Below are 22,255 nucleotides of genomic sequence, written 5' to 3'. Positions count from 1 at the left end.
AGGACAGTGGCAATAGGAGGGGGTGTGTTTTAGCTCATGCATTTGCTTATGTTCTTCCTGAACATCTCCTCCCAACATCTGAGATCATCCGAGTATGATAGTTTCCCAGTGAAAGAGCTTACGACTGCAGCAGCATTTGTTTCTCTGTGGAAGGACAAAGGGAGGATCAAGTCCAAATTGTTTCTCCTCAAATCATGGATCAACTGAGCATCTCTGATGATGTCAGTATTCCTGGCACTGAGACCAAATTCAAAATTTGCACTGAAAGATTGATTTCCAGCATCAGCATTTAATGTCTGCTCTACCTTTCTTTTCCCAGTGCAGGGGAAAACAAAAATGGAAAGAGAAAAAGAAAAAGAAAAGGAAAGAGAGAGGGAGAAGGAGATGGTTCAGATTCAACTGCAATTTAGCATTCATTTGCATTTTTAAATTAGTTAAGCTATGGACCGTTACAAAGCAATGACAGAGAATTTTTGTAATAATTAGTCTGCTGGGAGTGTAGAAATGGCTATACAGGCAAGTTGTGCTGAAAGAGGAATCAATACCCAAATGCTCAAACTGGGATTTGCACAGGCAAATTTACTCTCACTCATACGGGGCCAGATCCAGCTCGCCAGACACACATAGCTACAATTCAGACAACTTCATCTGCACTAGACACTGTCTACAGTCAGTGGAGAGAAACGGACGTTTCTGGACTATGATTCATTTTACCCTAAAGTAGAAATCTAAATCAGACCAGATGAGTAGTTTGATGTTTTTGACGAGAGTTTAGCTACCTCACACAGCCAAAGACATCTCTGTAATAGACATCTGAAGTGATGTGAGATAAATTTCACCACTGTTGTTTTCAGTGTAATCCTAAATTCTGCAGTCTTTTGTATGCATCAATCTCTCTGCAGGCTCACATATCTTCTCCCTTTCTTCTGCAATTCCTACCACAATTCTCCTGGCGCCTATAATGAGATATATCCCTCTCTATACTGGAAGTACAGTCCTAATTACTTCAGAGCCATCAGTTAATACTCATGGAAAAAGGAAGTAGGGGTCAGCATGGGAATGAACTAAAGGACCTCCAGTTTTGCCCCAGAGACCTACCTTCCCTGGGCTTGTATAAGGGGGTACAAGCACATTTCACGGTACAGTGCAGGTTGCTGCATATTCAGCAACTGGAACTCAGAGCTTTTGCAATGAATCTCATGCATCTCATACTTGTTGTTCGAGAGATGGGTGAATATTATAATGTCTCCTTCCTTGGATGGCAGAACATGGCAGCACTAATGCTCACTTTGCTCAGTGATGGGGAAGAGACCGTTCGTGACTAAGCACTGCTTTAGAAACACTGCACACTTGACCATCTTGAAAGCAATTGTCCACCACCCATTAGATACTCTCTGTCTCGCATCACTGTATATTTGTTGTCCTTTCCCCGCCCTGCTCTTGGCATCTCTTTCTCAGTATGAGTGCTACTGTTTGTTTAAGTTTTCTCTCTGGGTGAACTGAAGCACAAGGAACATTGAGTGAATTTCCTGAAGTCCAAAGCTTTCACTTGATATAAAACTTCAATCCTCAGTGCGTTTGTTTTCTCCAGTTTTGTCATTGTTTTTGCCCAAAAATTCTCTTTCAAAGCAGCAACAATCAGTCCCAGCAACTCACCATCAGGAATCAGTCAGTACTGTGTATCTGGCATGGTGATGCATTACCCTCAGTAGGAATAAAAAGCTAAATGATAAGGAGACTACAACCCTTCTCTGACCACTAGATCAGCTAAAACATTTCTGATATTTCATTACAAATCTGCATCTGTACATACGCATGAAAACTGATTCAAAACACCAAGTACGTAAAGCCCAGACACTTGAGTTAGATGTCATTGTCACTTATCAACACAATGGGATCAATAATTCGAAGCATAGTGCGGGATTATAGACAGTCAGCATTTTATGGACACTTAGTCCATAATGATGTCATCTGGGTATACAAGAACCAACCATCTTTGAAAGTTTTACTTCTAGTCTCCTTCCAAAGTCACTATGACTTGATAATCATTCCACCTGCATCAAATGCATTGACTCCATGACCGCAAAATAGAGACCTCATTATTCTGACAAGAAAGTGAGTGCAACTGGATTTCCCTAAAGGAACCCAAACCTTTACGGTTTTATTACCATGTCACTCTGAGTTTTCATAGGTATTAATCACAATGTTACATTTTGTCTCAGCATAGATTTAAGTGACTTGATCTAAGCTATCTATTTTGAGGACAGAACAGCAAGAACAGCATGAAAGCTAAAATAAATAATTGGGTATACTTATATTATAGATGCCAAGACCAAGATGTAAACCATTCCCCATCTGTTAGTCACTTGTGTAGCTTTTGGGATTGGCATCTCATTTATCCCTTCAAAGGTTCTGATATGTTAAATGTTACCAGTTTGCCCAGTCTCAGCTATGATATCTGGGAAAGCTCAGGTTTCCTGCTTGCTCACTCAGCATTTTCCCACCAGTCACGTCCAAATCAAGGTTCAAATACTTCCTAGAATCATCTGTGCATTTTCCCTCGTGATATCCTTTTGTTCTCCCCCTGGCAGAAAACAGTTGTGGTTATTGTGCTTTACAGCTGTGGAGTAAGGTCTGGAAAGGTTTTTTTGTTAGCTTGTAATATAGAGGGGCACATGGAGCAGACCGTCTGCCAATGCTTCTTCTCAGCTGAGCTAAAGCAGCTGATCAAGCATGATGGTTTGGTTTCTGCTGTAGGCAATGGAGTGAGAAACAGCTCCCAGGGACCACTTATCTCATCCTAAAATGGTGTTCTAAGAGAAATGGGATTAGTTTTTGAAGGATCATTCTCTCCCTACTAACTACAGAGCAAATCAACCCAGTTGTTTAAACTTAAAAGCAATTTTTAGAACAGTTACATTTAGACTAAGTAGAATACTAATAAGAGGGTTTTTTGGTTTGTTTGTTTGTTTGGGTGTTGTTGTTGTTGTTTTTGTGATTTTTTTTTTAAACTTCTCTAACCATCCAAAGGCTGCCAATGTAGTTACATGATATAGTTCTTTGTTAAGCTTCTCTTTTTGTTCTCAGTGTGGTAGACAACCTAGGCACTGCACTGCAAAAGGGGCACAAGGGGTCAAGCCCAATGCCCTCTGACATGTATGTAAACCTACACTTATTGAGGCGTAGCTGTCTATTACTGTTTGCTGTGTATTTCCATATGTGCAAGCAGCATTTCAGATAACACAATGTACTGCTCCATAAAAACAAGATCCTGTAAAACCAATACCTTTACACCATTTCCACTCTGAGATAGCCTATGTCTCTCTATTTTACAAAATAAAAGCTTGAGAGCTCATTCTCCTGAGCCTAATGTTTCCACTGTGTTATCTGTATTATCTGTGATTGTCTTGGAAACCCAGCTCACCCTGAGGCCAGCTATTAACATCTTTCAGCATAACAACAGCTTTTATTGTCCCACTATTTCACATGCATCCTGTCAAGACACGCAGATGAATGAGTTACCAGGGGGTAAGTTTGGGTATAAATTCACAAGGCCTCTACTCCATCATAATTGCCTGTATTCATATTCTCATTCTTCATGCTCAACCAGATGTACTTGGAAGTGATTTGTCCTTAGGAATAAAAAGGGGGGTTGGTTACTTTGCATCTGCTCTGTAGGAACAAAGAAAAAGGTGTCCTGGAGCTTCTTGTGGAGAAGCTGACATCCTGGGAGGTCACCCACTAACATTCCCTGCCTAACTCGTTCTTACATCTGTAATCCCTATCATGTCTATTCCGCAGTATTAGGAATGTTTAGGAAAAAAATGAAGTCAGACTTTTAGTTTGAAAGACGATTTTCAGCCAAGTAGATGGAATATTTCAGTTGGAAGGAAACACATTATCAGGGAGAAAATACTGAATGGGATTGTCTACACTTAAATTCTTGACAATGTGTATATGTGAGCAACCATCCATAAAGGACATGCAGTTTAAATCAGCAGAAGAGTCTCCTCCAAGCCCAGCTGTAATATTTCTCCAGAGACACAACCTGAGAACATTTGGCTATCTGCATTTCTGCATGTGCCTCAAAGCTTTTGTCAACATGACTATGATGGCCAGTGGGTATGATTTGCTCACAATCCCAGCTGACAATCAGGTCAGCAAAATCCCAGAGTTTCTATATGCTGTCTGGTTCTTTTTATTATTTAGTGGATTGACTAAGAAGCCCTTAATAGCTCCAACGGCTGTTGTGTTTTCAATGAAGCAGCAAATAATTGAAAACAGTAAATACTCATTATAACTAGTAAATGGCAATACAATAATAGGCAGGCAAATATTAGAGAACTTCTCACCCAGCTGGGGGAAGCCAAATATAATAAAGCTTGTCTTCAGAGAAATAAGCCATGAAGGGCATCCATCTCTGTAATGAGTTCAATTTGCCCTTCTGACCTGTGGTGCTATTTCACCCAGAATAAGAGCAAAGCTAAAGAAGCTCCCTAATTCCAGTTTGTACACATGCTTATCTTACTTAGTATTTATCTGTGATGTGAGTACATTGACTTCAGTGATCTTCAACTCACACCAGTAGGGCTCTTTATTCTTTCTGACTACTTATCCGTTCCACCAATGCTGAAATCAGAATTGCTCTATAATAGTTTGTGAATACTGTATGATGTCCTAATTATCGCAGTGCTCATCGTCTTCATGTTAGATGAACTGAAATGCGAGGGGACAAGTCACTAGGAGAATCGGGCATTTTGAGGAAAAGCTGGCTCAATGTGTGCTGCTTAATGCAAACAACTCTGGGATGTTAAGAGCCACATCCAGGACACAAAAAAGGCTGGGCATCAGAGTACCAATTCCACTTCCCTGTTGTCTTACATTACCGTTGTAGAAATGTGACTGGGATTGGATTTTGCTTCTTATTTAGCTTCAACCTCTCCATGGCTAGAGAAGATGACTGTAGCTTGTAGAAGAAAAAATATAATATTTTTCAAGACTATGGAATTGTTATTCTAATTTGAAAAAAAAAAAAAAAGAGGAGAAGCAGATACAAGGATACACAGCCCTTGGGATGGATTTCCTTTCTGGCTTATATTGACATAAAAACATAAAGGAGTGGAAAAATCTGTATAATGAGAATTAAAATCCACTACCCAATTTTCATTGCTGAAGTGGTGAAGGTCTGTAAGGGCACAATCATAAAACTTTTCCCCTGAATTTCCTCTTTTTTACTCATTAGCTGACTTGTTCAAATTCTCTTCCTTGTTTAGATTTCAGCAATAAAAAATGGTTCAGCTAAAGGCTTTAGAGTAACTATGGTTTTGCACCAGTGTAGAGGATAGCAGATTTCACTCCAAAAGCTTATGTGCCTAGTTCAGAATGATGCTACAATTGCTGATGTTCAAGGACAGATTGGATAAGCAGCTGCAAGAGAGACCCAGTGTGGCTTACTGAGAATCACATCAACCTTCAAAAATCTCGAGCTGAACACTCAGAGAAGGATACGTATTACGGAGAAAGATAAAGCATGCTTGCCCTATCCTTATTCTTTACCAGGTGTCTGCTTATGTCATCTGTTGGAAACTGGGTACTATCCTAGGTGGTCTGAAACAGTACTGCTAGCCTTATATTCCTATGATGTACATCCACTCACTGTTTAGAGATACACTTCTTTAGGGACAATTCTTTGCTGCTGGCCCTTGGCAGAATGATTCTAGAAGTTTTGCCACAAACTGGAAGTGTTTTGCAGGAGGGATAGAACCAACCGCAGCATGCCAACTTCAGACATTTTATGGCAGAATAAGGATGTGTTCCTACAGGAGTAAAATACCTAATTGACCCATAAGCCATAAGAGCAACAATGGAGAATAAAATTCCCAGTATAATTGGTTTATAAATCACTCCTGTGTTACCATGACCTAGCAATTTATTTTGAGTATTTGAGCATTTATTCTCGGGAAACACAGTGGTTTAGCTATATTTAAACTCTTTGGCTGGTGCTACCGGAGCAAAGATGACAAACATGCACAATGATTTATTTCTCCACTTTACTTGGATTGTAAAGGTGTGAAGACACAGCTTTGAAAAAGCACTCTATCTAGTGGCCAATGTACACTGCGTAAGTGCCATCCCTCCCGGCCCCAGCTTTCTGCTGTGCTGGATTTCCACTCAAAACAGCTGGTGATGGCCAGCCACCTTCATCCCCTCCATGATGCCTAACACAATGGGCAGCTTGTCACTGCTCTTTGACGACTGCTTTGCCAGCAAAGGTTTTCCAGAGAGTCAGTGCCCCACACAGGGAGTCCACACAGTAACAAATTCACTCTTGTGTAAATCCCATTCCTCAGGTCACGAGCTGTCCCTGTGCCTTGCATTCCTATCTCCCCTGTATTATGCTAATGTTAGCATTCATTCATTTATTCTGTGCAGTGGGCACAGGAAATCATCAGGGACATTTTTGATTAATGCCAGTTAGGATGCTTACTCCTTATTTTCCCGGTTTGTGAAGAACCTTCACTCTCTACCAAAAGGAGAAGAAATGGTTTCTGGATGCAGCGTCTACAGAAAACCCCCAACGTTAGCAACCTTCACAGGACAGTGGGGTGGGATGAGGCCCAGACCTGAACCGGGGTGAGGTAAAGAATGAGCAGTGAAAGAACTGTATGGAAGTTTTATCTGAGCAGAGGCTTAGCAGACAGAAGAAAAAAGATCCTGTCTTCCTCCATGGAAAAATTTGGAACCACCTGCCAAATCTTTCCAGCGCTCAAGTGGCCAGCACAGGGACATGGCTGGCAATTTCCTTTTCCTGACGTTTATTTCCATGTTCATCCCTCCAGGAAGCAATAGCAGGGCCATCACTTGATCTCTGCAGCTGTTCTGCTCCGTGCCAGAACGGTGACCTCAGCGACAGCAGATGGGAAGCAATACAGTAATGTCATCCCTGTGCCATAGATTTAAAAGGACAAACCAACTTTTCATCAGCAGAATTTCACAAAAAATAACTGAAGTTCAGGAAGTGCCATATGCATATCCTAAGCAGACAGAGGGACCTAGTTACTTTTATCTTAATGAATGATGCTTCTAAAGTATAACGAGGCACTGAAAGCCTGTTAAAAGGGAGTAGGATGGAAAGGTGAGTTTTTGCACCACGTTGTTCTTCTACGTTATCAAAGGAAATCTGGAAACATTGGTCTCCAGTTACAAATTTGATCATGGAAATATGGTTGTAGGGAGGAAAAAAAAAAAAAACAGAATTAAAGCTCCTTTCCCCCTTGCTTTCCAAAAGTACAAAGTAGTCAGGCAAAGAGAAAACGGTGAAAGAAGCAGCAATGCCTCAATACTCTAGCACCAGCACAAGAGCCCCAGTCTGAGCATTTGACTCTGTGGACAAATATATTTCACAGCATATGTACCTTCTGCAGACAGAAGTCCCACTCAGGGGGAGCTTCCTCACATACCGACGGCAAAATCAGAGGATATTTAGCATGCAGACACACTATCACACACGCTCCTGCCTAATCACTTCAACAAGTATTGTTTACCTCTTTCTAGAGCTGAAGCTACAAACACAGCCGTGCCTACGCTTGCCGCACCTCTTGGGAATGCATCACCAGGCATTTTCCTTGAAAAGCACTGAGTGGCATCTCAGATTCAAAAAAACGTATTTTTTTCCAAGTCATCTGTTTGCTTGATTTACATTTTATCTCAATGGTCACGGAAGGTTCTGAATAAACCCTCATGGAAATTAACGTTCTTTGTTTAGTTATGCTCAACATGCAGTTTCTACAACCTCTTACATCTTCGTCCAGCAAGATGGGTTGTACAGGATCTACCTGTCTCATGATACAGTGTATTGTCCCTGAAGCTCCTCTTGCATCCCAGCAAAGAATTTCAGCTGGGCTCTCACTCAGCGAGAAAGATGGGGGTAACTCAGTCATTGTGCACTGCACTTGCCTTCTCCTCTGGCTGTTGTGCATGGAGCTGATTTCATTTTTAAAATCTTCTATTCAATTCATCTCCTGGACACTTAGGAGACCACCAGCTGGTCCCTGTAGCATAAAGACTACTTAAATGAGAACGAATACTTACAAAGAACTTCACTGAGTTCTTACGTAGCCTCTGTTACCTACATATGGGCAAGGAAAAGCAAGAAGAGCTCGGGGAAGACGCTTAAAAAGGGAACTTAAGCTGATATCTTCTAGTACATCCCACTGCTTTCAGTAAGTAAGGCACCTCTTGAGCATCAATTTTATATGACCTGGAGAGCAGTTTTTGATTTTCAAACACTGGTGCAAAATTCTCTCTCTAACTTAAGCTTTGATCTGAGCTAAGATCATGGAGAACAGGTGAGAAGGAAGAATCTATATGGAACTGATTAACTACGGCTGCCCGTTTTGGACAGTGCTGTCTAGAATTGCATTTTTAAAGCACATAATCTTGATGGTGTATCTCTTCTGATTACCCCTTCAAAAGAATATTCATATAAGTAGGAGCTGCAGCATCTTTGCTGAAGTATTCTGACGACATAATGGGTTGTTATAAATATGTAACTTGCCCAAGTGAAACAAGTTCAGCTATTTAGGGTAGGTCAGAGCATTGAGTTATTGTGCCCACTCTAACATAATTCTTGCTATCTCTTAGGTCAGAGAGATCCTGTTTAAATGCAAAAGCACTTTGCAATTGCAATTTGCAAAACAATGAAAGAAATATGCACAACACAGATTGCTGACAAAGCAGAATTTAGTTAGAGTAGGACATTGTTTTAAAGGTTTACCCTGGGGACACCAGCTGTTTTCTTCTGTCATTTAGCAGTGCTTTAGAAGATACATTTTCACATAGTACAAGGAAAAGCCAAGAATAAAACCAGGAGACATTTTACTTGTGAATAACAGCACAAAGGCAGGAAAATCTGTGAGTCCACAGATAGGATAGTGATGACACAGAGGCATTCACCATCATATGTGCTACTTTAACAAGCAGGGGAAGCTATTTTGCAGTAAGAGGCTATGAGATAGTTATTTTATCCTTTATTAATATACAACAACTAAAGATGCTGATGTTCAGTACTTACTTTTTCTATCCACTATTTCCTATGTCTTTTTTCCTCCTAATATAGCAAACAGCAACTGCTTTTTGCAATATTGTGAATGATGGTTAATGCTTAGATTAGATGAGAGCTGGGAGGAAGAGATGGATTAAATGTAGCGATGATACCATTTAAACAGACTGCTGGCCTTTGTCATAAGTGAGCTATCAAACATAGACCCAACTAAATCCATCAGGAGAATAGCAGCTTTGCCAGCAGCTGTTACAAAGGGGATAGGGAATAATTTTAAGTCAAGACCAATAACTTCTATTGGGATTAGACAAATTCACAGATGGTGGAATTTATCAGTGGCTATGAAAAACAACAGTTCCCATGCAACAACTCACAATATCTCTAACCTGAGATAACGGGAGGGTAAGCAGAAACCAAGCCACCTGGACTTGTTCCTTTGTTTGGCCTCCAAGGTGCAGCCGTTGTGAAGAGGTAGCAGAAAAGGAAAGCAAGGTATGACATACTAGCTACAAAGAAAATGTTGGATCTTCTTCTATGTTCTCAAATCTGTGGTGATGGTGCTGTGAAAGGCATTCTACCATCCTAGAGCTTGGGGCGACAAGTTAGCAACTCAAAAGACAGAGGAAAAAATATATAAATACCAAGGGAGGTGGAAGACTTTACAAGGAAAAGGAACAGCAATGACCTGCCTCAAAATAAACAGAGAACCACTTGCCTGAATGAATCTTTGGTTCAATACCATTTGTGAGTTCTTCTGATCACATCAGCCAGGTCTCCAGGAGACAGAATTCCCTGTCCAACTTCAGCAAATTAGTCCAGTCTCCAGTTGTGACTAATGCCTGGAGGAAAACATGTTAAAAACAAACACACAAACAACAAAAACCAGGAATTGTTGGGCCAATTACACACTGAGGAGAACGAGGAAAACAAAAACCCTGCAGGTGTCTACATAAACCCAAAAGGCTGATAAGCTTATTTTCTTAACGTAGGGCTGCAGCTTGATAAGCTCGGGGAATGGGAGTAATTTTTACAGTGGCTGTTTGCACGAGGTCAGTACATAGCTCAGTGGTCACCTCAAACACATACATGGAGGTAGAGCCAAAGGGCTTCCAGCACTTTTGTTTGTATCGCATTTTTTATCTGCAGTGGAGTTTGTGATGACAGCCACATGGGAAGAGCCAATTACATTTCTGCCAATGGCTGCAGCGTACCCTGTGAAATATTGCATGCCTTCAGTATCTCATCTCAAGGACTGCAAAAGCTGGGGCACAAAGTCTGAGGCTGAACACACTGAGGAAACACTGTGTGCACTGAGGCACGGAGCAGACTTCCACCTTATGGATCTACCTCAAGGTCTGGAAAAAAAATAATATTAAAAAAAATAACCTTTCTTATTCCCTTAGTTAGCCCACTTAAGCACAATTGAGCCTGCTGCACTGTGAAGGAGAAGCACAAATGTGTCAGACAGATTGGCGCAATGGAACTGAGCATCAGTGCAAGCAGCAGCAGGGACAGATTCAAAATGTTGGTTTTGAGACCTGCTGTTACAAGGTACGGCTCTTGGGGTGAACCAAGAGGGACTTCAGAGAAACATCTTCTTGCCATCTTCTTGTTGTTCTTGATGAAGTGCTATTGCCCACTCAGACTCTCTCCATGTTCTGCTGCTCAAGTACAATTATTACTCCATCCTAGGAAGGGCTTTTGTGCCCGTGTCTGATACGACCAGTGGCTGCTTTGTCTGCTGGAGGTGATCTTGCATTGCTGCACAATCCACAGGAATGGATAGTGCCAGACCTCAATGGGCCATGTACCACAGACTAGAGCTGAAAAAGCCGTTGTGTTCCCTGTCTCAGAGCAAAGGGAAAGGCTGGATAGAAGAGATGCTGCCTGTTGTTTTCTGTATTGATTCCTTTCGCACTTTCCAGTCACCCACTCCTAGCCTCATAAATACCTGCAGGGTCAAAGCCCTGTCCTCATGTGTTGGAGCAGTGACCTTGATAAGTGACACAGCCAATATACAGTCACTTCTTTGGAAGGAATTGCCCCCAGTAAAATTTTTTGCTCATTCAGTCTTCCTCCTCCTTCAAGCAAAATATGCCATAACTGACTACATCCAACTCATTTTCTTCTTCTTCATATTTTATTTTCTGTGTTTTCCCAGCCTCCTCTTGCAGAGGTGTCTCCCTGGGGAAATTCATGTCCCTTGTACTTTTTACTCTGTGTGCATAATAGATCATTATCTGCATAATTTATCTCTCACTACATGTTGTGTTCCTTCTGGCTAAGTGTTTTTCTAAAATAAATATATATCCTTATCATGTACACTGAGAAGAGGAGCCAACAAGCCTGTCCTATGTGAGAACTCTATGATACCCAATACCTGAACTACCAAAAATATATTGGCTCAGTCCTTTAGGTCAAATGTGACTGTAAACCAGAGCTCCATTCTGCCTCTGTATTTTGTAATGCTCAGTTCTTTCCGTAGATCTAACGCAACCCCTGCAAAGATGAATCCAGACGAAACTTGGAATTGAAATGCAACCCACAGAACAAGGGAATTCCATGAGATAAGGAAAAAAACAAAACAAAACCCTGCCTTTAATACCTTTTGTCACACCTCTGAATGAAACAACAGCAGTCATGGGACTGGGAAGAAGCACTGGCCGTGGACTAATTAGCATGACCATGACATCCAGGCCACATGGGGCAGCGATGTTGCTTCTATGTAGCAAGCTCTCAAGCTGCACAACTGCCAGCCAGGCCGTATTACAACTCACTGTATGCAGGGGTGCTGACGAAGCATTTGACCACGTCTTGAAGTTAAATGTCCTGGAGCTGTTGTGGTCCAGTCGACACAATCTTCAGTGAGCTTCTCTTCTGTTCTGTTGAGCATGAAGACAGCACCGTGCTTTGCTGATGTTGCTTGAATTTCCAGGTGTTTACAGCTTGAAGCAAGAAAATTTGAAGAAAAACACAATAGAACAGATTATTTTCTATTGATGCCTGAGGTTTCATAGTAAATCTGAATCACAGCATATTAGGGTGAAAACAAGTCCTGAATAACCAAGGGACTGGAAAATGTTCCCTCTTGGTTTATTTTACCACGTGACTACAGCCACACTATTAGAAGTGAATGAGATGCTTCTGTGCTTCTTTCCATTTCCCTTCGTGATTCTAAAAGTGCCCAGGTTTTCCTCCTTAGCACAACACAGCTGTAGCCCCCGTTTTGCACCATCTTTCCCACTTGCAGCTGTTCACCAGCAGTTTCAGAGCTCCAGATTAGAAGGTACTGGGTCTATCCCATATGAGGACTGAGTTGGAAACTTGCAATAACAGGCAAATCCAAGAACAATGTCATTTTTTAGAGGGTCATACCAGTAGATTTGAGCCAAACCAAGTGAATCTGACTAGAAGTAAGGCTGAGAGCTGTCAGAAGCTTTGCTATCCCATCCACAGCTCTGCTATCCTATCCACAGTATCCCCATTTACACATTTTAGACCTCTTAATAGTGCCCCCTTTCTGATTTCTCTAGACCAATTTATGTTTCTTAGGGGAAGAACCTGAGGAATGCCATGTGAATTTAGCTTCACTAAGTCAATAGTAAATCCCTGTTACCTCTCACAAGTCTATTTGCCTTTTATCTAAAAAAATAAAATAAAAATTAAAAAAAGCGGAGTTTATTGAAGACCCTTTAGAGCTAGGAATGTAGCACCTGTTGGAGTCAGCTGTGAAACCCTGAAAATAGGAAAAAAAAAAAAAACCAGTCTGTCTCCTCTCTTCTTTGATAGTATTGCAAAGCTCTGCTGTGCATTTTTATGTTTTAGCAGAAGAGCTGAAACCAGACTTAAAAGCTGCGGAAAAGTGACCTGCTTTCATTACAGTTTCTTTGAGAGCCTCTGAGTCTTTGAGGCCCCTAGCCATGGGAGCGAACACAGAGACACAAGCATGGAGGGGGTCTTGTGCATGGGCACAGTGGGAAGAGGAAGAAGGGAGGAAGGTTTAGGCCAAAACAAACAAAAACTTTTCAAAGCTTCTCATCTCCTCTAAACATCAGCTGATCCTTACAAACCTTACTCTGAAATCAAAGGCAACAGTCACTTCTTCAAGGAATCAGTCACTTCTTCTTTCTTGGAGGAAAGAAGTTTCCTCTCTCTCCTCATTTTGCCATATCCACCTTTTTCCCTTAATAACAAGTTTCTTTGGCATGTGTTCATCAGAGCCAAAAAACTTGTTTGAAACATGACGCACTCTTCTGCCTCCAGAGCTACTCTCAGGACTCAGACTTGTATTGATCTCTCTCAACATTTTCGTGGCATTTTATTTTCATTTTTATGTCAGTGCCTGAGTGCATCCAACAGAGGGGTCCTTCAGGCAGGTGAAGTCACATTGTCCTGTCTTCTATTTTCTCTGTGACTGAGCAATTCTCTGTTATCAGTAATGGCAAGAGGTTGTCCCTATGTTGTAGCAGTGCAGAGATGAGACTGCTGGCCTGGCTACCCAGTTCTGGTATCAGATCCAGTGTTGGTACTGATAGCTGGATCAGTACCGGTTCCGGTATTAGTTCCACTTCTGGTATTGATTGGAATAATTTGCCCAAAAGGATATAAACGTTAACATTTGGTGAGGGGAAGGAAGCCTGAGAACACAGGTCATTTCAATCAGCTCAGCATGATCAAACACCATGACGCATCTGCTCAGAGCATCTGTGGTGTTTAAACGTTTGCCCCAGAGTCAAAATATTGGGATACAGAAAATACCAACATGTTATGCACTAAGGAAACCAAGAGTCATTTCCTTGGTGAATGCTGTGATCTCAGGATCAAAAGGAAATGGAAAAAATGAACATACTTTTAAAAAGGACTGTAAGGATAATAAAGTTTTCTCCATTGATGAAAGTCACAAAGCTGATAGCTACTGAATAAAATTCAGAAAGAGGAATGAGATGATATAGCACATGTATGGTCAAAAAATTCCGTTTTTGGCATTTTTGCTTTTCTAATTTCAGAAGGTAGTTTTGGACAATCAGTATAATTAAAACAGAACTTGCTTAGAAGACCTATAAAGAAAACACTTTTTTATTAAGCATAAATAACCACTGGAAAACCCTGTTCCATGATACAACAGAAAGAGCCAGGTATAGCCTTTACTAACCTAAAAAGGCATATTTAATGCAAGTGGCAATGCAACGTGATTTCAAGCATTAGGGATGCCTGAACATTTTTATTTTATTTTATTATTTTTATTTTATTTTTTTGGCAAGCTTCCTTCATCCCTTCCCCAAAGGTGAAGCTTGGTTTGTGAACTTGCAGCCACACAACAAATCTTTGTAGAAAGTTTTATCTGAAAGAGCTGAGCGACCTCCTAGCTTCGAGTTTTCCTCTGGAAACATCTCTCTCACACTCAGGACTACAGAGGGAGCCTCTCTCTTGCCATAAACCATCTTCACCAACTAAATTAGCTGGGTAACACCAACTGGTGTGCAAATTCTCAGAGAGAAGGGAATGCAGTAGAGCAACTTCATTCAACCATTAAATTGGGCTCTGTCTACCTCTTTCTTGGGGGTCACAAACAAGAACATTTTATGGTAAACCTCTAGGGATTTTGCAATATCAAGGCAGAGGCAAGGTAAATATTTCAGCTCTCTGTAAAAATTTCTGGTCTGTTTATCATTGCAGTTCCTAAACACTTAAGTGAACCAAAAATAGTTTAGCAGTTCAATAGAGCAAGACAGACACTGTATCCATGCTGGACTGGACATGTGTGTGTTAGCTGCATCACCGACCATAATAATGTCCTTAGGAATAAGTACAGGACTCATGTGTTCTTCCAGCTGACATTTTAGCGTAATTCTACATTAATAAAAGTATAACTGAAAGATCTATGTAGCATCCAGCTCAATCTAGACCACTGAAGCTGGAGGAATACTGTGAAAATCTTTCTGATGCTGTGGGGTGGAGCTGGGTAAAACAAACCTGAACGTGCAAGGGCTAGCACCCAATAGCACCATCCTCTCCGTTACTACAGACAGTTAGTCCTTGAGCTGATGACAAATTGACTTGGAAATGCTCTGATGCACCTGGATAATTTCAGAAAAGGAAAGGCCTAGGGGATTCCCTTTTCAGCCTAACAGAGAAATATATTTTTACGAAAACCAGTCATGCTACTTTTCTTTTATCACTGAGACGTTCTTAGTGACAGTGAAAGCGAAACATGCACAGTCCTGGGGAAAGCGAGCATCCCACAGGCAGGCAATAATCAAACCTCTCCCCTGACAACTTTGTGGCTTCAGTGCAGAACTGTAGCTGGCTTCCATCCTTTCCTTGCCTAAACTGGTCTCCTCATTACATGTGGATAGACTTGACTTTGGTTTAGAGCATTGCCCAACCTCCTGGACAATCACATAAGCAGAGGTATCCTATAACCTTAAGATTTTTCCTCAGGGCTAGCTGAGACTAGAAAGTAGAGAGGAAAGAGCAAGTAAATACTGACCCAGATGATAAATTCTACGCCTCACTCCCAGCTACTAAGGAAACTTCCACTTCTTAGCTCTCACAGACCACCTTGTCCCTCAGGCAACTATGCCATTTTCTTTCCTAACAGAGGCATGAGTTACTTTATGCCAATACTGGGATCAATACCAGCAGCCCCAGGACTTTTAATACAACGTTCACTCCATAAACAGGGTATTAGCCAAGTACTCTGTCTCAATCAAGGAACAGCACCTAAACTGGAAAGTTTAAATAGCCTTCTGCCCAGGTGATTCACAACCACAGAGGCAGTGCTGGATATTTTGGAGTTACCTGAAACTTCACGAAGGATAAACAATGTCTGTTAACCTTTGAATTCACTGGTTCTTGTTTATTAATATAAAAACAAAGAACACTCTAATACAGAGCTGGCTTCTTCTCAGAAGCTACTGCTCTCCCTCCCTTGACAGCTTCTCAAGTACTAGGAAATCAAGGACTACAATGACTGAATTTCATTGAGGGGTTTAATCAACAGCTAAAAACTTTTGGCAGAACGGGAGCAGCATAAGGTCAGCTGCATGACGTGTGCTCCTTCTGGAGAGTTAGTCAGGAGCTGTACTGAGAGGCTTCTTCAGGTTGCTGAGCATTGGGAGGGATACAGAAGAGGATGGCAGCACGAGGCCACAGGGCCCCCTGCAATCTGCTCAGCTCGGGAGGAAGAAGAGCTTGTTCCTTTGCTGCCTTCATGGCTACCTGTTCTCCGGTGGGGATAAAGCGTATGTCTGGAGTCCTATAGAGAAGCACTATTGCACCTCACTGTTTAACTTCCAGCCTCTGGCCCAGCATGACCAGGTAAGAACAAGCCCCATGGGTTGATCATCCTCCTAGAGCTTACCTTTATTCTCTTGCTTGGACAAAATGCTTCCACATAGATGCCTTCTCATAACTGATAGAGCTGAATCTCTTCTCTGCTCCAGTAGCATCAGGTTAATAACAAACCACACTCCCTCACCAGGCAAAAAACAAAAAAAAAAAAACAAAAAAAAACCCTCAGAAACTCTAATCAGACACGTGAAAACTCAGAGGACAAAAACATATAAAAATAGAATCAAAAAATGCAAAATAAATGTAATTTCAGCCACCTCTGAAGCAGGAGCTCCCTCCCTGCAGGCTCTCCACCTCCCCTGTTTGCCAGAGACAACAAGAGGAACCTGTGTTCAGCTGTTCCCTTTGTGTAGAGATTAATTCATTGACAAGGCTCCCAGTAATGTGCCAACTCATTAATTACTGCAAGAATGGTGTCAGCAAGAAGTAGGCAAGGTGACTGCCGAAAATGGTCAGAGAGAACCATCTATTAGTGCTTGCTACCTGCTCATTACATGCCAAAAAAAAAAAAAACAAACCGATAATATCTGGAAGACATTTCTTAACTATTAAAAATCACGAGCTAAGTTTCTAATACAAAGTACTAATTTAAATCAGCTTTGGAGGAGCAGACTAAAGGGGAATTGGCCCCACAAGCCAGTCAGCCCTGTTGCAGGGGTGAAACTATTAAGCCATGTCCTGTGGGCACAGCGGAGTCCTGGAGCACGATGGGTCAAGATCTGAATATGGGAGTGCTCGACTTACAACTCTGGGCTGCCTCCAGAGGCGGAGGGATGGCCACAGCCCATTTCAGACCTCACAGCTGGTAGCTCTGCCTGATGCCTCCATCCGAGGGGGAACATGGCCACTGGGAAGACTCCCATTTGCTATTAAAATTCATCGTTCTTCTTCTAATGCCAACACTGGGATAACGCGCCTGGGATTGGAGGTAGGAAATCCATCAAGGCATCACTTAGTCGCACTTAAGTGCTTTCATGCCACAGTTGCTAAGTAGAGCATCTTCAGAAACAGCCCCTTAAGAAGATCAGGAGGGCAGGGGGCCTCCCGACTGCTGTGTGATTGGAGTCAGGGCTCTTCCCCAGGCAGAGCCCATACATCTTCAGTAAAGGGGCATTTGAATGTTGGGCAGTGGGAAGCAACGTCTTGTCACTGCATCAAAGGTTTTGCTTCCTTTGGCTCAAGGGAATTAAAAGAGTAGAGGGAATTAGCTGGAGTTGTTTCAGGTTTGCTTCAGGTTGTTTCGATTTGCATAAAACTCAGAAGAGCTCTGGAGTATTTGTAAGAAGAAAAGGCAAGGACCAGGTTACAACTTCTCTCTTTTCATGCCTGCCACAAGGTTGGTGAGTTTATACCCCAGAAAAGAGCCAGAGAGGAAAGTGCTAAGTTAATAGCTATGGCAGCATCCTGCCACACTCCTAAGCACCTACCATAACCCTTCCCCGTCTCTGCACTAAATCCGAGAGGATGACTTTCCTCCGTGCCCTGTAACTGGCTCCCTTTCTTCCAGCCTTTTTCTTTGATGGATTTTCATTTTATTTTTTCCCCTCTCCCTTTAATTTGGCCAGTCTCACTGCAGGCCGTAGGGCTAGGAAACATTATTTTTATCATCTGATATAAAAGGGATATGACAGACCCATGCTGTAAAATGCCAAATGCCAAATCAAAAGGAATTCCACAAATAACAGTTCAGATGTCCAAAGGGGAGAGGCAGGATATGGATGGCTCCCAAATGTATCTCTAAGTCCACCAGCACCACAGAGAGAAACGTGCTCCTGCTCAGAGGTCTTGCAGAGACCAGAGCCTCTGGGTGTCAGTGTTAATTGTGTCACATACCTGGAGTGGTTTAAGGAAATCAGCATTTGTTGATGGAAAGCACAGGATGGGTGATGTGGGTTCCCTTAAGGGTGAGGGCTGGGAAGAAATCAGTGAAGGAAATGTGTGAGATATCACCTGGCAGTGATAAACCACGATATGGGTGATGCTGAGCAGCTGGGAGAGGGTTGGTGCAGACCAGGGAGAGAGCAGGGAACCTGATGTGCTGGAGGGAAGGGGAGTGGGTGGACTGGGAGATTAGAGACACACGTGGTGGGGGTAAGGAGGGCAGAGGGGAAACCAGAAATGAAGGCTGGCAATTCAGATACAAATGGATTACACTGGGATAAAGGCAGCTGGGAGGGAGTCAAAGGAGGTGAGATTAAGAAGTAGGCAGGATGAAAAAATCACAGGAGAGCTGATCAGCATTCAAGGAAAATGAGAAAGCAGGGTCACCTCGATCCCATTGATGGCTTTCAGATGAGCAGAGTTGGAGCAGTTTGAGAAAGGGAGAGCCACAAAGCAGAACAAGAGGCATGCATAAAACCCCAAGGGGCCCAGAAGAGGGCAGGGGACTGCTAGACCTCCTGAGCACCCACTGGGATCATCAGACAGAAAGCTCAGAAGGAGCCCTTTTTGCACAGGAACTTGGTGATACAGTGAGACCCAGCTGCTGCCAGGGCACCGGACATTCATGGGTGATAAATCCCTCAGCTGCTAATAAATGGGGTATGCACACTGCACAGGAGTTTTTTACATTTTAGTTTCTGCTTAACAGCAAGGTTCTGGGCCAGCTGGACTTAGAGCCAAGCCAGCACAGAAGGCAGAGAGCGCTAAGTGAGAGAGACAGCTCTGTCCCTGGGGACATGCCACCACCCTGGGGGGGCTCCCAGTGGCCCCAGGAGAAGAGTCGCTCCCCAGGGGCAGCCAAGTGCCGAGACTCCTTGCCATGACCCCGATGTGCTAGCTGTTGCGTGGCCGTCGCGTGGCTTGTCATGCGCTGGAAAACCAGATAATGGAGAGGTCTGAATCATGCAGTAAGCAGATGATGGAGAAGCAGCAACGTGCTGGCTTGAGCTCTCTTCTGGGCTGGGAATCAGTTCCTATGCCAGTTTGGTCAGGGAAGAGAGACCATGGTGCTGTGCCCCTGGCTCCTCACAGCCCACCTCTCTGTTTGCTTTCTCCTGCCAGCCTTCAGCATTCGCTAACAGATTCCTGCACTGCAGTTACTGCAAAAAGAGCTGGCGCAGATCTTCACTTGAGGAACCACCTTTGGGACTGTGGCCTTCGCACAGCAGTGAGTGGGGCTGCTGAATGCATCATGCACGTAACCATCAAAGATTACTCCCATTATTCCCGACAAACAAAAAGGGTAAAGCTGAGAGGAAAAGGAGAAGAAAAAGGGAAGAAAGGATGAACAAGAGGAACCTGCTTCGAGCAGCTGGGGTTAATCTGACTCAAAGCCTAAATCCATGTTAGCAGTTAATCCAGTTAGTAAGGCTTTCATTGGGAGCTTTGAGAAATCCTTTAACCTCTTGTTGTAAACTAGGAGCAGCTTAACAGCTCAGTGTTCATGAGAAAAGCCTGTCAATAATGCTGCTAAGCAGGTATTTAGCAGGATTTAAGAAACAAGCATGTGACAACTCTTCTCTAATGAAGCAATTGGGCTTCTCTCCAAGAATCAAGTGGTCACTATTTTCTTTAGTCTTGCCTGTTATCTGCTTTTCTGCATTCAAAAGAAGATGCAGGTATGGTCTCTATCAACTTGGGCAGTATTCCTTCCCCACAAAACCACAGTAAAAAGCAAGGTTTTTTTTATAAACCTTCATTCTTCATCCTGAGAGATCTTTTATGAAGCAGACTGCAGTACTCAAAAAACTAAATGAACTTCCCTGGTATTTTTTTTTCCCTTTCAGGGGTGTCTACAGTGTTCCAAAGAAAGCAAATTGACAAATAGCTTTGACAGTTATGGCTTTTTACCCTCAGCCTGAGTCTAGCAGGATAAGCAGTAAACCAAACTTTTTTTAACCATCTGCCTGCAAAGTCATTACAGATTCACTCTGCCTGCAGAGACTAGCCAAATGTGAGCTAGCTGCAGTCCAGAACCCATACAGTCCCATTTAGCCTGGTGCTCTGTCCAGGTTCCTGGCAAATGCATAGTGCGAGTGTGGCTGGGGGACATGGACATAGTGCATAAACCTCACCCCTGCCCTGGAGAGAGGAGAACTAGGGGATCAGATTCTCTCAAAGATACGTGTCCCAAGGTGGGAGTGACCACCTCTTAATGTGGGAAGCCCTTTGGGAACCAAACCAGCCAGTCATCAGGGCACAGAGTTCCTCACACCAGCACGGTGGGGACCACCAGCAGCCTGGGAGCTCCAGCAGAAACCAAGATTTTCTGCTATGATACCCCAGCCACCCCATTACTTCTGGAGAACAGGGCAGCTCTGAGCTATGGGGAACCACAGAGAGTGTGGATGTATGTGTCACGGGTGTGTGGCACGCACGCAGTGACCAAGGCACAGAAACCAGGGCTTTTCTCAGCCTTCCCTCCTGACCTACACCAGGAGATTCAGCCAGGGCCAAGATCCCTCTGCTTCTTGGATCCCAGACACGCGCGCTTCCCGTTTCTGTTCACCTTCACAGACGAAAGGTCATTCTGCATTTTCCCCCTCCACGCTAAGCAGGAACGTTGCATTACCTTTGATATTTGCTGTGTTCAGCCAGCGCGGGCAGAGCCCACAGAACATTAATCTGGTTTTACTACCGCACCGCGCGGGGATGTTCAAAGGGAGGTGGATCACTGCCAGTCTGGCTGCTACCTCTAGCGCGCAAGAGCTAGGACAGCGAGCAGGGTCTGTCAGAGGGAACTAAACATTTTGCAGCTCTCAGTGCCTGAATTCAGTCCTAAGCAAGGCTGAGAAATCCAATGTGTAGGAAGATACAAGAGAAAAGAATTCATCTCTAAGCACCCAATCAGAATTTCAATAGCGTGCAGGTTTTGTGTCACTTGAAAGTATTTCCATTTCTGGCCCTTTAGTCTCTTTTTTCCACTGATAAAGGAAAAAATTTCCATGCACACACACAGATATTAAGCCACTTACAAAAGGATTGTCTTTATGGGAGGCCTACCTAATGAGACCATGATCTATGATCCCTCGTGAATAACTCTGGTAGGCATAAGGACAGCACACATACTAATTAACCTATAGCACTGCCATTAAAAAATCATGCCATGGGTTAATAAACTGACTAGCGTAGTTATTTTTCCTTTCATAAATTATATTTTTCTATAGCTCAATTATGTGTTTTCAACTACTGTTCTTTCCCCAGTTCCAAGACAGTGTCTTTTCCAAAAAGACAGTCAATAGCCCTTTTAAGCAAGAAAAGGATTACCTGAAAAATAGCAGACAAGTGGTAAAAGCAGGTGAGCTCCCACTCGGCTCAAACTCCAGCTCAGTCCTTGTTGGGCAGGTATACTGATGGAAACGGGACCTTTTTCTGCATCACACAGAGCCATCTTTTCACAGCAAAACGTACTTCAAACGGGTGCAGTGGTAGCAGGCACCATGTTACCGAGCAATAGGTTATCCTGCTTACTGCAAAACAACCTGTTGTATCTGGGTTTGCAAGGGGAGCCGCTGCAGTTTTGTTCAGGTGCGTTTTGGCAAGGTTGGTGCTGACCTCTTGTTTGGGAAGAGACCGAAAAAGCCATCCCTGTGCTGCTGGGGAAGAGAGAGGATGCTGCGGGACATGATCCACCACCCTTTTCCTGGAGCTGTTCCTAAAAATCCTCTGCAGACACCCCTTGGAAACAGGGTTAAGGAACCAGCCCTCCATTTGCACTTCACACAGCATCCCCCCACCCCGGTCCTTTTCCATCTTCCTTTCCACCGAGCAGCTTGCAGAGGCTCAGACTAAGACTAGCTGCTGAAAACACACTTGCTGAAAGGGGGGAGATAATTTTGCACATTTGTGGGGGATAATTTTGCACGTTAGGCTGGGAAAGTCTGCGGAAGACAGGCTTCA

General features: G+C 43.1%; 2 long non-coding RNA genes across 8 annotated transcripts in view; one reads left to right on the top strand and one right to left on the bottom strand.

The window, feature by feature from the left end:
* Positions 1-3,130: 3,130 nt before the first annotated feature.
* LOC310881485 overlaps positions 3,131-22,255 on the bottom strand; it is a 157,599-nt gene continuing 138,474 nt past the window's right edge. For 2 of the 7 annotated variants that reach the window (XR_014572413.1, XR_014572414.1), the window contains 3 exons: positions 11,839-12,006; positions 9,777-9,900; positions 3,131-6,943 (listed from right to left, as the gene is read on the bottom strand). This is a non-coding gene — a long non-coding RNA (uncharacterized lncRNA). Of the gene's footprint in view, positions 6,944-9,776; positions 9,901-10,599; positions 12,007-16,424; positions 16,537-16,671; positions 16,805-17,158; positions 17,292-18,247; positions 18,340-22,255 lie in introns of those variants that run through there. The other 5 variants (XR_014572417.1, XR_014572415.1, XR_014572416.1 and 2 more) reach the window with 5 other exon arrangements.
* LOC310881487 lies at positions 17,214-20,940 on the top strand. The gene is made up of 2 exons (XR_014572424.1): positions 17,214-17,342; positions 19,005-20,940. It is a non-coding gene; the product is annotated as an uncharacterized lncRNA (long non-coding RNA).

The sequence above is a fragment of the Anser anser genome (genome assembly GCF_964211835.1).
Source record: "Anser anser genome assembly, chromosome: 14".
Classification (NCBI taxonomy): Eukaryota; Metazoa; Chordata; class Aves; order Anseriformes; family Anatidae; genus Anser; species Anser anser.
This window is presented reverse-complemented; position numbering and strand designations above follow the sequence as displayed.